Source organism: Quercus robur, chromosome 9 (assembly GCF_932294415.1).
Source record: "Quercus robur chromosome 9, dhQueRobu3.1, whole genome shotgun sequence".
In the NCBI taxonomy this organism is placed as follows: Eukaryota; Viridiplantae; Streptophyta; class Magnoliopsida; order Fagales; family Fagaceae; genus Quercus; species Quercus robur.
This window is the reverse complement of record NC_065542.1, coordinates 50,153,798-50,166,240: the sequence shown is the minus strand read 5'-3', so window position 1 is coordinate 50,166,240 and position 12,443 is coordinate 50,153,798. Positions and strand designations below refer to the sequence as shown.

Genomic DNA, 12,443 nt, shown 5'->3' with positions numbered 1-12,443 from the left:
CCCCACAGGCTTGGGTCCGAGGACCATGCAAGGCCTTGGTTCTGTCCATTACTTATAAGAGTTCTTCGTTGTACTTGGTTTCCCCACAGGCTTGGGTCCGAGGACCATGCAAGGCCTTGGTTCTGTCCATTACTTATAAGATGTCCTCTTTGTACTTGGTTTCCCCACAGGCTTGGGTCCGAGGACCATGCAAGGCCTTGGTTCTGTCCATTACTTATAAGAGTTCTTCGTTGTACTTGGTTTCCCCACAGGCTTGGGTCCGAGGACCATGCAAGGCCTTGGTTCTGTCCATTACTTATAAGATGTCCTCTTTGTACTTGGTTTCCCCACAGGCTTGGGTCCGAGGACCATGCAAGGCCTTGGTTCTGTCCATTACTTGTAAGAGTTCTTCGTTGTACTTGGTTTCCCCACAGGCTTGGGTCCGAGGACCATGCAAGGCCTTGGTTCTGTCCATTACTTTTAAGATGTCCTCTTTGTACTTGGTTTCCCCACAGGCTTGGGTCCGAGGACCATGCAAGGCCTTGGTTCTGTCCATTACTTATAAGAGTTCTTCGTTGTACTTGGTTTCCCCACAGGCTTGGGTCCGAGGACCATGCAAGGCCTTGGTTATGTCCATTACTTATAAGATGTCCTCTTTGTACTTGGTTTCCCCACAGGCTTGGGTCCGAGGACCATGCAAGGCCTTGGTTCTGTCCATTACTTGTAAGAGTTCTTCGTTGTACTTGGTTTCCCCACAGGCTTGGGTCCGAGGACCATGCAAGGCCTTGGTTCTGTCCATTACTTATAAGATGTCCTCTTTGTACGTGGTTTCCCCACAGGCTTGGGTCCGAGGACCATGCAAGGCCTTGGTTCTGTCCATTACTTGTAAGAGTTCTTCGTTGTACTTGGTTTCCCCACAGGCTTGGGTCCGAGGACCATGCAAGGCCTTGGTTCTGTCCATTACTTTTAAGATGTCCTCTTTGTACTTGGTTTCCCCACAGGCTTGGGTCCGAGGACCATGCAAGGCCTTGGTTCTGTCCATTACTTATAAGAGTTCTTCGTTGTACTTGGTTTCCCCACAGGCTTGGGTCCGAGGACCATGCAAGGCCTTGGTTCTGTCCATTACTTATAAGATGTCCTCTTTGTACTTGGTTTCCCCACAGGCTTGGGTCCGAGGACCATGCGAGGCCTTGGTTCTGTCCATTACTTATAAGAGTTCTTCGTTGTACTTGGTTTCCCCACAGGCTTGGGTCCGAGGACCATGCAAGGCCTTGGTTCTGTCCATTACTTATAAGATGTCCTCTTTGTACTTGGTTTCCCCACAGGCTTGGGTCCGAGGACCATGCAAGGCCTTGGTTCTGTCCATTACTTTTAAGATGTCCTCTTTGTACTTGGTTTCCCCACAGGCTTGGGTCCGAGGACCATGCAAGGCCTTGGTTCTGTCCATTACTTATAAGAGTTCTTCGTTGTACTTGGTTTCCCCACAGGCTTGGGTCCGAGGACCATGCAAGGCCTTGGTTCTGTCCATTACTTATAAGATGTCCTCTTTGTACTTGGTTTCCCCACAGGCTTGGGTCCGAGGACCATGCAAGGCCTTGGTTCTGTCCATTACTTATAAGAGTTCTTCGTTGTACTTGGTTTCCCCACAGGCTTGGGTCCGAGGACCATGCAAGGCCTTGGTTCTGTCCATTACTTATAAGATGTCCTCTTTGTACTTGGTTTCCCCACAGGCTTGGGTCCGAGGACCATGCAAGGCCTTGGTTCTGTCCATTACTTATAAGAGTTCTTCGTTGTACTTGGTTTCCCCACAGGCTTGGGTCCGAGGACCATGCAAGGCCTTGGTTCTGTCCATTACTTATAAGATGTCCTCTTTGTACTTGGTTTCCCCACAGGCTTGGGTCCGAGGACCATGCAAGGCCTTGGTTCTGTCCATTACTTATAAGAGTTCTTCGTTGTACTTGGTTTCCCCACAGGCTTGGGTCCGAGGACCATGCAAGGCCTTGGTTCTGTCCATTACTTATAAGATGTCCTCTTTGTACTTGGTTTCCCCACAGGCTTGGGTCCGAGGACCATGCAAGGCCTTGGTTCTGTCCATTACTTGTAAGAGTTCTTCGTTGTACTTGGTTTCCCCACAGGCTTGGGTCCGAGGACCATGCAAGGCCTTGGTTCTGTCAATTACTTTTAAGATGTCCTCTTTGTACTTGGTTTCCCCACAGGCTTGGGTCCGAGGACCATGCAAGGCCTTGGTTCTGTCCATTACTTATAAGAGTTCTTCGTTGTACTTGGTTTCCCCACAGGCTTGGGTCCGAGGACCATGCAAGGCCTTGGTTCTGTCCATTACTTTTAAGATGTCCTCTTTGTACTTGGTTTCCCCACAGGCTTGGGTCCGAGGACCATGCAAGGCCTTGGTTCTGTCCATTACTTATAAGAGTTCTTCGTTGTACTTGGTTTCCCCACAGGCTTGGGTCCGAGGACCATGCAAGGCCTTGGTTCTGTCCATTACTTATAAGATGTCCTCTTTGTACTTGGTTTCCCCACAGGCTTGGGTCCGAGGACCATGCAAGGCCTTGGTTCTGTCCATTACTTATAAGAGTTCTTCGTTGTACTTGGTTTCCCCACAGGCTTGGGTCCGAGGACCATGCAAGGCCTTGGTTCTGTCCATTACTTATAAGATGTCCTCTTTGTACTTGGTTTCCCCACAGGCTTGGGTCCGAGGACCATGCAAGGCCTTGGTTCTGTCCATTACTTATAAGAGTTCTTCGTTGTACTTGGTTTCCCCACAGGCTTGGGTCCGAGGACCATGCAAGGCCTTGGTTCTGTCCATTACTTATAAGATGTCCTCTTTGTACTTGGTTTCCCCACAGGCTTGGGTCCGAGGACCATGCAAGGCCTTGGTTCTGTCCATTACTTATAAGAGTTCTTCGTTGTACTTGGTTTCCCCACAGGCTTGGGTCCGAGGACCATGCAAGGCCTTGGTTCTGTCCATTACTTATAAGATGTCCTCTTTGTACTTGGTTTCCCCACAGGCTTGGGTCCGAGGACCATGCAAGGCCTTGGTTCTGTCCATTACTTGTAAGAGTTCTTCGTTGTACTTGGTTTCCCCACAGGCTTGGGTCCGAGGACCATGCAAGGCCTTGGTTCTGTCCATTACTTTTAAGATGTCCTCTTTGTACTTGGTTTCCCCACAGGCTTGGGTCCGAGGACCATGCAAGGCCTTGGTTCTGTCCATTACTTATAAGAGTTCTTCGTTGTACTTGGTTTCCCCACAGGCTTGGGTCCGAGGACCATGCAAGGCCTTGGTTATGTCCATTACTTATAAGATGTCCTCTTTGTACTTGGTTTCCCCACAGGCTTGGGTCCGAGGACCATGCAAGGCCTTGGTTCTGTCCATTACTTGTAAGAGTTCTTCGTTGTACTTGGTTTCCCCACAGGCTTGGGTCCGAGGACCATGCAAGGCCTTGGTTCTGTCCATTACTTATAAGATGTCCTCTTTGTACTTGGTTTCCCCACAGGCTTGGGTCCGAGGACCATGCAAGGCCTTGGTTCTGTCCATTACTTGTAAGAGTTCTTCGTTGTACTTGGTTTCCCCACAGGTTTGGGTCCGAGGACCATGCAAGGCCTTGGTTCTGTCCATTACTTTTAAGATGTCCTCTTTGTACTTGGTTTCCCCACAGGCTTGGGTCCGAGGACCATGCAAGGCCTTGGTTCTGTCCATTACTTATAAGAGTTCTTCGTTGTACTTGGTTTCCCCACAGGCTTGGGTCCGAGGACCATGCAAGGCCTTGGTTCTGTCCATTACTTATAAGATGTCCTCTTTGTACTTGGTTTCCCCACAGGCTTGGGTCCGAGGACCATGCGAGGCCTTGGTTCTGTCCATTACTTATAAGAGTTCTTCGTTGTACTTGGTTTCCCCACAGGCTTGGGTCCGAGGACCATGCAAGGCCTTGGTTCTGTCCATTACTTATAAGATGTCCTCTTTGTACTTGGTTTCCCCACAGGCTTGGGTCCGAGGACCATGCAAGGCCTTGGTTCTGTCCATTACTTTTAAGATGTCCTCTTTGTACTTGGTTTCCCCACAGGCTTGGGTCCGAGGACCATGCAAGGCCTTGGTTCTGTCCATTACTTATAAGAGTTCTTCGTTGTACTTGGTTTCCCCACAGGCTTGGGTCCGAGGACCATGCAAGGCCTTGGTTCTGTCCATTACTTATAAGATGTCCTCTTTGTACTTGGTTTCCCCACAGGCTTGGGTCCGAGGACCATGCAAGGCCTTGGTTCTGTCCATTACTTATAAGAGTTCTTCGTTGTACTTGGTTTCCCCACAGGCTTGGGTCCGAGGACCATGCAAGGCCTTGGTTCTGTCCATTACTTATAAGATGTCCTCTTTGTACTTGGTTTCCCCACAGGCTTGGGTCCGAGGACCATGCAAGGCCTTGGTTCTGTCCATTACTTATAAGAGTTCTTCGTTGTACTTGGTTTCCCCACAGGCTTGGGTCCGAGGACCATGCAAGGCCTTGGTTCTGTCCATTACTTATAAGATGTCCTCTTTGTACTTGGTTTCCCCACAGGCTTGGGTCCGAGGACCATGCAAGGCCTTGGTTCTGTCCATTACTTATAAGAGTTCTTCGTTGTACTTGGTTTCCCCACAGGCTTGGGTCCGAGGACCATGCAAGGCCTTGGTTCTGTCCATTACTTATAAGATGTCCTCTTTGTACTTGGTTTCCCCACAGGCTTGGGTCCGAGGACCATGCAAGGCCTTGGTTCTGTCCATTACTTGTAAGAGTTCTTCGTTGTACTTGGTTTCCCCACAGGCTTGGGTCCGAGGACCATGCAAGGCCTTGGTTCTGTCCATTACTTTTAAGATGTCCTCTTTGTACTTGGTTTCCCCACAGGCTTGGGTCCGAGGACCATGCAAGGCCTTGGTTCTGTCCATTACTTATAAGAGTTCTTCGTTGTACTTGGTTTCCCCACAGGCTTGGGTCCGAGGACCATGCAAGGCCTTGGTTCTGTCCATTACTTATAAGATGTCCTCTTTGTACTTGGTTTCCCCACAGGCTTGGGTCCGAGGACCATGCAAGGCCTTGGTTCTGTCCATTACTTGTAAGAGTTCTTCGTTGTACTTGGTTTCCCCACAGGCTTGGGTCCGAGGACCATGCAAGGCCTTGGTTCTGTCCATTACTTATAAGATGTCCTCTTTGTACTTGGTTTCCCCACAGGCTTGGGTCCGAGGACCATGCAAGGCCTTGGTTCTGTCCATTACTTGTAAGAGTTCTTCGTTGTACTTGGTTTCCCCACAGGCTTGGGTCCGAGGACCATGCAAGGCCTTGGTTCTGTCCATTACGTTTAAGATGTCCTCTTTGTACTTGGTTTCCCCACAGGCTTGGGTCCGAGGACCATGCAAGGCCTTGGTTCTGTCCATTACTTATAAGAGTTCTTCGTTGTACTTGGTTTCCCCACAGGCTTGGGTCCGAGGACCATGCAAGGCCTTGGTTCTGTCCATTACTTATAAGATGTCCTCTTTGTACTTGGTTTCCCCACAGGCTTGGGTCCGAGGACCATGCGAGGCCTTGGTTCTGTCCATTACTTATAAGAGTTCTTCGTTGTACTTGGTTTCCCCACAGGCTTGGGTCCGAGGACCATGCAAGGCCTTGGTTCTGTCCATTACTTATAAGATGTCCTCTTTGTACTTGGTTTCCCCACAGGCTTGGGTCCGAGGACCATGCAATGCCTTGGTTCTGTCCATTACTTATAAGAGTTCTTCGTTGTACTTGGTTTCCCCACAGGCTTGGGTCCGAGGACCATGCAAGGCCTTGGTTCTGTCCATTACTTATAAGATGTCCTCTTTGTACTTGGTTTCCCCACAGGCTTGGGTCCGAGGACCATGCAAGGCCTTGGTTCTGTCCATTACTTATAAGAGTTCTTCGTTGTTGATAGTCTTTTCTCTATACTGACTTATTCCTTGAAGGTCAGCCCCTAGACCAGAGAGGGAAGAGTTGGCTCGAGGCCGCAAGCCCCTAGAGCTGTCCACTCCGTTGGCAGTGCACGGCGCAGCTCCTAGCGGTGGCTCATGGCGGAGTAACAACCGTACGTCGCCGGGAATGGGAAAAACCCGTGAGCCTCTGTTTGCTGGAGAGCTGACTCGTGCGCCACCCGTGCCAACGCGCAAGCCCTTTCCCACAGACGGCGCCAATTGTAGGGACACAAAATCTTCAGCGGCCCATCAACGTTGTTGGGCTCGCGCAAGGAAAATCCCTCACAATGATATTTGTAGAGAGTGGGCTTAACAAAAGGCCAGCGTTGGGTCGAGGGGCGGCATCTCGGGCCGGACTACAGGCATACCGACATGAGGAAGAGCTTCGGGCTGGATATTCAGGCCCTTCAATCTTGTATCTAGGAGGATTTGGCTCCTCGGATATGATCCGAGGCGTGAGGGCGCTGTTCCCGGTCACCCATCGGTGGGATTTTAGGTGATGTCCGGCGTGTCTTATCCAGACCCTCACTTTCATCACGTCTTTCTCCAGAAGCCAGATGGGAGTCCCCTCTTTGGTCACATAACATTCTCTTTTATACTAGCCAACGTTAGTTGTCCTTCGTCCACGTGTAGGGTCGATCTTTCCGGGACAGATATCTGTCCCATCAGTCTAGTCCCAAATTTGCTGTAGATGATCCATAAAGCCTAAGATCCCGGCTTTATTAGGGGCAGTGTTATGTCAAGGAAGGGTATTAAGGACTATTTCCATGAGATATTTTCTGACCTCTCAAGCTCGCCTGTATCCCATTTTCGTCAGTGGGGTCCTGGGCTTTCCGAGGACGGAGTGGTCCTCGGACGTGTCTTTTGGCCATATCGAGCTCACTACTTTCGGGCTTGGGACCTGGCCTCCTTTAGTTTGGGGGCCTGTGGATTCCCTATAAGTGAGCGAGCCGGGCCCGTAGATTCTTGGGCCCCCACAGGAACAATTTATTCAACGATTAAAAAAATTTTAGTACGGCAGTTTTGTGAGTTAAATAAAATAGGAAGACAGATTTGACAACAATAATTAAGATGACTTACACAAGTTACTAATAATTTAATGAACATTTAATCATTTAGTTTGTTCCTGAAATGGAAATAAAAATTGCATATTATCATTTTCATAGCTATATCCATCCGTGTGTGCACTTATAGCTTGATATCTTTTCAGCACAATCATTCATTTTCTAAAAGTTCTTGAAGATCTCAACTAACCACACAAGCATCTTTCATAAAACATGGATTTAATTAAAATAGTAGCTATGTAAGCAACATTATTTGAATTTAAAATATAACAAGAAACAAAATACCGTCCTTAATAGATTAATTCCTGTAAATACAATACTATGGAAATGCATGACTATAACATGCAATAAACAGTAGTCAACAATGTATGATAGTGGGTTCAATAATCTTGTGCAAATAAATTAGCAACCAAACCATTTACAATAATCTTGAATAGTTAATCTTATAACCATTAAACCAATGAAAAGAAATAAGTTGATGCATAGCGGCCATGAGAGAATCAAGTTACTTATAATCAATTGTTTCTCAAAAAAGAAAAAGTTACTTATAATCAATTAATAAAGGCCACAGAAATTTCTAAATATTACTTTCAAGTTCTGTGATTTTTTTCTTTCAAAAAAAACAAAATGCAATGTTCAATTGCTCTACATATTTTTATTTTCTTCTTCCCTATAATTAATAGTGGCATCCTGCTACTCTTGTAGCTAATCATACCATTACAAGACCTTTTTCCTATGAGTAGCAAGAATATATGAATGCCAACATTGTAAAGATATACAATTTGAGAATACAAAGAAGAATAAAATTATTACTTAAATATATGGACCATTTCATAGAACAAGTAGGATGGCCAAAATAACTAGAGAAAAATGAATGATACACAAAAGATTCACTTGAATAGAGCACATATAAAGGAAATCTATGAAAGTTTGGCTCAAATTGTTGCCACCCCGAAAGAAGAAAAACTATTTCCCATTTATGATGTTTCATAAATTATTTCATACAAAATCTTGTTACACACTTGCTATTGCATGCTCTCTTTGAAGATGAAAGATGAGACCCATTATTTGCACTCTAAAACAGGTTATCACCTTCTAATTGTGTCAACCATTTTCAATAACTCACACAACAACTGGCTTCATTCCACCTCAATGACAATTTTATTCAATCATTTCTGAGCTCTGCATATGCAGCACCTTCTATGATGCAAATGAGTCACAGTGACCAGCACCACTACCTAGAGCTATCTACAAGCTTATGTCAACCAACTTAGAAAGAAATAATTCTTACACACTAGGGTGCGGTTTGGATCCGTGTTCATGTTTGTGCGTTTGCACGTTTTGTGTTTTCTCTTCTTTTTTTTTTTTTTTTTTTAAATGCTTATGAACAGTAACTGGTACTGTTCATGCATGTGATTACACTATTGCGGGAGACAAAGTTATTGTTCATACACTGTTCATGTGACCCACAACTACTTTATTCATAATAACAAAAAAAAAAAAAAAAAAAAAAAAAAAGATCCCACGACACTATTCACACATTTAAAAATTATTTTGCTATATTTTTTTCAGTTTTCAGTCAAATAAGTTATATCCAAATGGACCCTAGAACTTTGGAAATGAGATGAAAATGATAGATTTCTAGATATTAAATCACAAACCTAATATGATCTAAATGACTAAAACCATCAACAGTTACAATGGCAACTTTAGGGGATGTGCCACCCCCAGCCTTCTCCAAAGTTTTAATACTAGTATTTAAATCTCAAACATAACCATTTTCAACATGACTTGTATTTTCCCCTTCGAAATTGTTGCGTTTCTTGCCCCCAACACCCACACCTTGAAAACAAATGTTTAATATACCACTTATATGCCCTAGCATAAACAAAGGAAAAAAGGAAAGAAATTTAAACAGTGAAAGATTTGTCCATAAATAATTCTATGACAGGCACAAAAATGGAAAAAAAAAATCAATATAAAAATAGTGGAAGTCTGGTAGTAAATATTAGGATATGGGGAAACAAAGCCTTATGTCTATAGAGAACCCTATAGGCAAGACAAAACTTGAAAGCTTCTCATTGCCTGCAATCCCTCATTGTCTCATGTGGTTATTTGGAGGAAGGGAAACACTCAGAACTTCAAACAGTGTGAAAAACCAATTTTAGATCGACCTGATATTATTCCCCAGATCCTTATCTAGATGAAGGTCACAAGACGATATTCTTTTTTAAATTTACCTGAACTTCATGGATTGTGCCCTCCCCAATTGCCCTTTCTTAGTAAACTCTTAGTATTAAAATAAAATATTTAAAAAACTACCTTGTGTTTGTAAACTGTACAAAGCCCATCTAATGCTTTATAGAGTAGTTAGACATTATAATGACACAAACATTGCATGGCTCGAGAGAATGTGTGTGAGTGTGTCCTCTATAAAGTCCAACTATTAAAGCAAAACCCAAGAGATATCAGAGCCCTTTAAAGCTTCTATCAAATATTCTTTTTGAAGTTCTAAACCATAAATTACCTAAATTCCAACCCACCACAAGAACAAGTAAAAAAGGATTTTTTTTTTTGGGGGGGTTGGTGGGGGAAGGGGGGGGGGGGGGGGGGGGGTGGGGGAGTGTGGTGTTAAAAAATTCATACATCTTTCTTAAAAGGATCACCAGGTAAAACACTTTTTCTGCCTATTCAAATATATAAAAAGGCTATGAACAACAACAAAAGTTCTGTGCAATGCAGAAGCTATGAAATTAATGAAAATAACAAAATAAATTACAAAATGCACATTAATATTTAGAAAACTTCAAGCCAATTAACAAGCGGTAGCCGAAAATGAGATTTCATCTTTGGCGGCAGATTCAATGCCACTTGGGTGTGACCGTGTGAGTGATCTTACATAAGCCCATATGTATATGGTAAAGATCAAATTACACCAAAATAACATTTTGACAATGTTACACTACGTAAATTGAATTGATATTTTTCAAATCCCTCTAAGATCTTTAATTACACCTATAGTGAGCGTTTGGTTTCAGCTGAAACCAACGTTCACGTTTTCATTTCCGCGTTTCTGTCCTTTTTTTTTTTTTTTTTTTTTCAACGCATGAACAGTAAATTTACTGTGCAGAGACAAAAATTACTGTTTATGCACTGTTCACGTACTGTAGCAGCACTATTCACGCATTAAAATATTAAAAATGGATCCCACAGTACTTTTCACACATTTAAAAATTATTTTGCTACAGTGTTTTCAGTTTTCAGTTTCAGCAACAATAAACTCAATCCACACGGACCCATAGTAACATTTTGATTTTGTTAATATTACACCACTTAAATAATTTTTTATTGAATTGGTATTTTTCAAATCCCACTATTGGATTACATGTTTAGCATGTACACCAAAATTATGTGGTAATCAAATAGTATTTACTATCTAATATATAACCTCATTTTTTTTATAAGTTCAAAATAATATTAGAGAGAGAGAGAGCTTGGTTAGTTAGCATATATAGACTTATATTTTGTGTATAATTTTTTTTTTTAAATGTTATAGATGAAAGAGTTATTAGTATTTAATCATCTTGATATTTTGTAATATTTAGCAAGCATTAGTGTACAAGAAAACAATGTAATCCAATAATGGATTTTTTTTTTTCATAAATAGCATACAATAAAAAGTAATTTAACCCTGACAAAGCTTAAACTAGGTATAACATGAACTTAACACACACATATACACATTCTTAATTGCCATGTAGGCATTATAGATATAAAGTTATGAGTACTCTATATTTTGAATTTGTATATTCACATAAACGTTCTTAATTTCCATATAGGTTCTATAGACCTAGAGTTATAAGTATTCTATATTTGAATTTGTCTACATAAGAGATAAAACCCACCTGCAACCCAAATGCCCAATAACATGTATACAGACCAAAGAAACCTGCTGCAGCTGGGAAATTGCATGACAATGAGAAAAAGCACGCATGTACACAGTCACGACTGTTTCATGAATGCTTACAAGCGTGCTCTCTCTCATTGTCAAGCAATTATATGTCAAAGCTTGAAGAATCTGTAAAAGATAAGAGAGAACATATGATAGCAATGCATCAAAAATTACTATAGACAAAATAAATCCAACTACTATGGCATTTTTACCAAGAAAATAAGGGACAGCAGAAGATATCTACACTTAAAATAAATAGACATATATATTACATGTAATCTGAATTTTCTAAAAGCCTTTAGATTGTAAAGCATCTCTAAAAATTTCTAACTTGACATTAACTCAGTGTCAAATTTCATCAACTAAAACTATATCATCTACAAAAGGCATACACAAAAGGACTTCATATTGAATTCATCCAATGAGATAACTAGTTTAAGCTACATCAAATATAAAACTTAATTAATTCCATAGTCTTAATCAATTTAATTTATTCTAAAAGAACTCATTTCTATTTTAAAACCCACCACAAAAACTCTCGTAGGTACTCTATCATACGCTTCCTCTAGGTCAATAAAACCCATATAAAGATCTTTACGGGCTTCTCTAAATTTCTACATTTTTCCAATAGATGTATAATAAAATAACTTCTATGATAGATCACCTTGGAATAAAATCAAAGTAAATCTCCACTATTTTTATTCTCCCAAAAGTTCATAGTGTGACTCATAAGCTTAATTGCACATTAATTTGTACAATTTTGATTATTTCCCTTATTCTTGTATATGGATATTTGAGTGTTTTTCTCCACTCACTAGACATTTTTTTATCACTTAAAGATCTTTTCATCTCATCAACCAAGCACTTCCAAACAACAATGGTTAATTCATCAGGTCCACAATTCTTCTTGTTTTCATCGTCCTCAATGCGCCATTTACCTGATCATCCTAATTCTTCAAACAAACCTATGATTTCTATCCTCAATTGGGTAAAACTTGGTATGCTCCAATCTTTTGTGTGGCTTCCATTAAACAATATATCAAAATAAGTCTCCCATCTCTCTTTAATCTCTTCTTCCTTTACTACTAACAAACTTTAATCTTCATTTTTAATGCATTGAACACATTCAAGTCACTTGCTTTCATTCCCTTGTCTTAACAATTCTATATTCTTATCTACATCCATCGTCACTAACCTGCTCTATAATCCATAATAAGCCTTAAATCTAGCCTTTTTGACTCTCTCTCTCTCTCTCTCTCTCTCTCTCTCTCTACTACTTAAACCACCTCATTCCACCACCTAGTCTCCTTAATCAGTTGGCTAGATCTTTTTGATTCTCCAAGTGCTTCTTCAGCCCCCTTTCAATGCTAGTCATTCATTATGCATCTTATGCAACACCTCTGTCTAGACTCCCCTTGCCTTCTTTAATTAAAAATCTGTAAACATTTGTTTCTCTCCCTTCAAATCCCACCACCTAAAT

At 41.9% G+C, this 12,443-nt stretch overlaps 1 long non-coding RNA gene across 1 annotated transcript in view; it reads right to left on the bottom strand.

Moving 5' to 3' along the window:
- LOC126698907 (uncharacterized) overlaps window positions 1-12,192 on the bottom strand; it is a 31,048-nt gene extending 18,856 nt beyond the window's left edge. The window contains exon 1 of the long non-coding RNA XR_007646637.1: window positions 12,159-12,192. This is a non-coding gene — a long non-coding RNA (uncharacterized LOC126698907). The remainder of the gene's footprint in view (window positions 1-12,158) is intronic.
- Window positions 12,193-12,443: the final 251 nt, after the last annotated feature.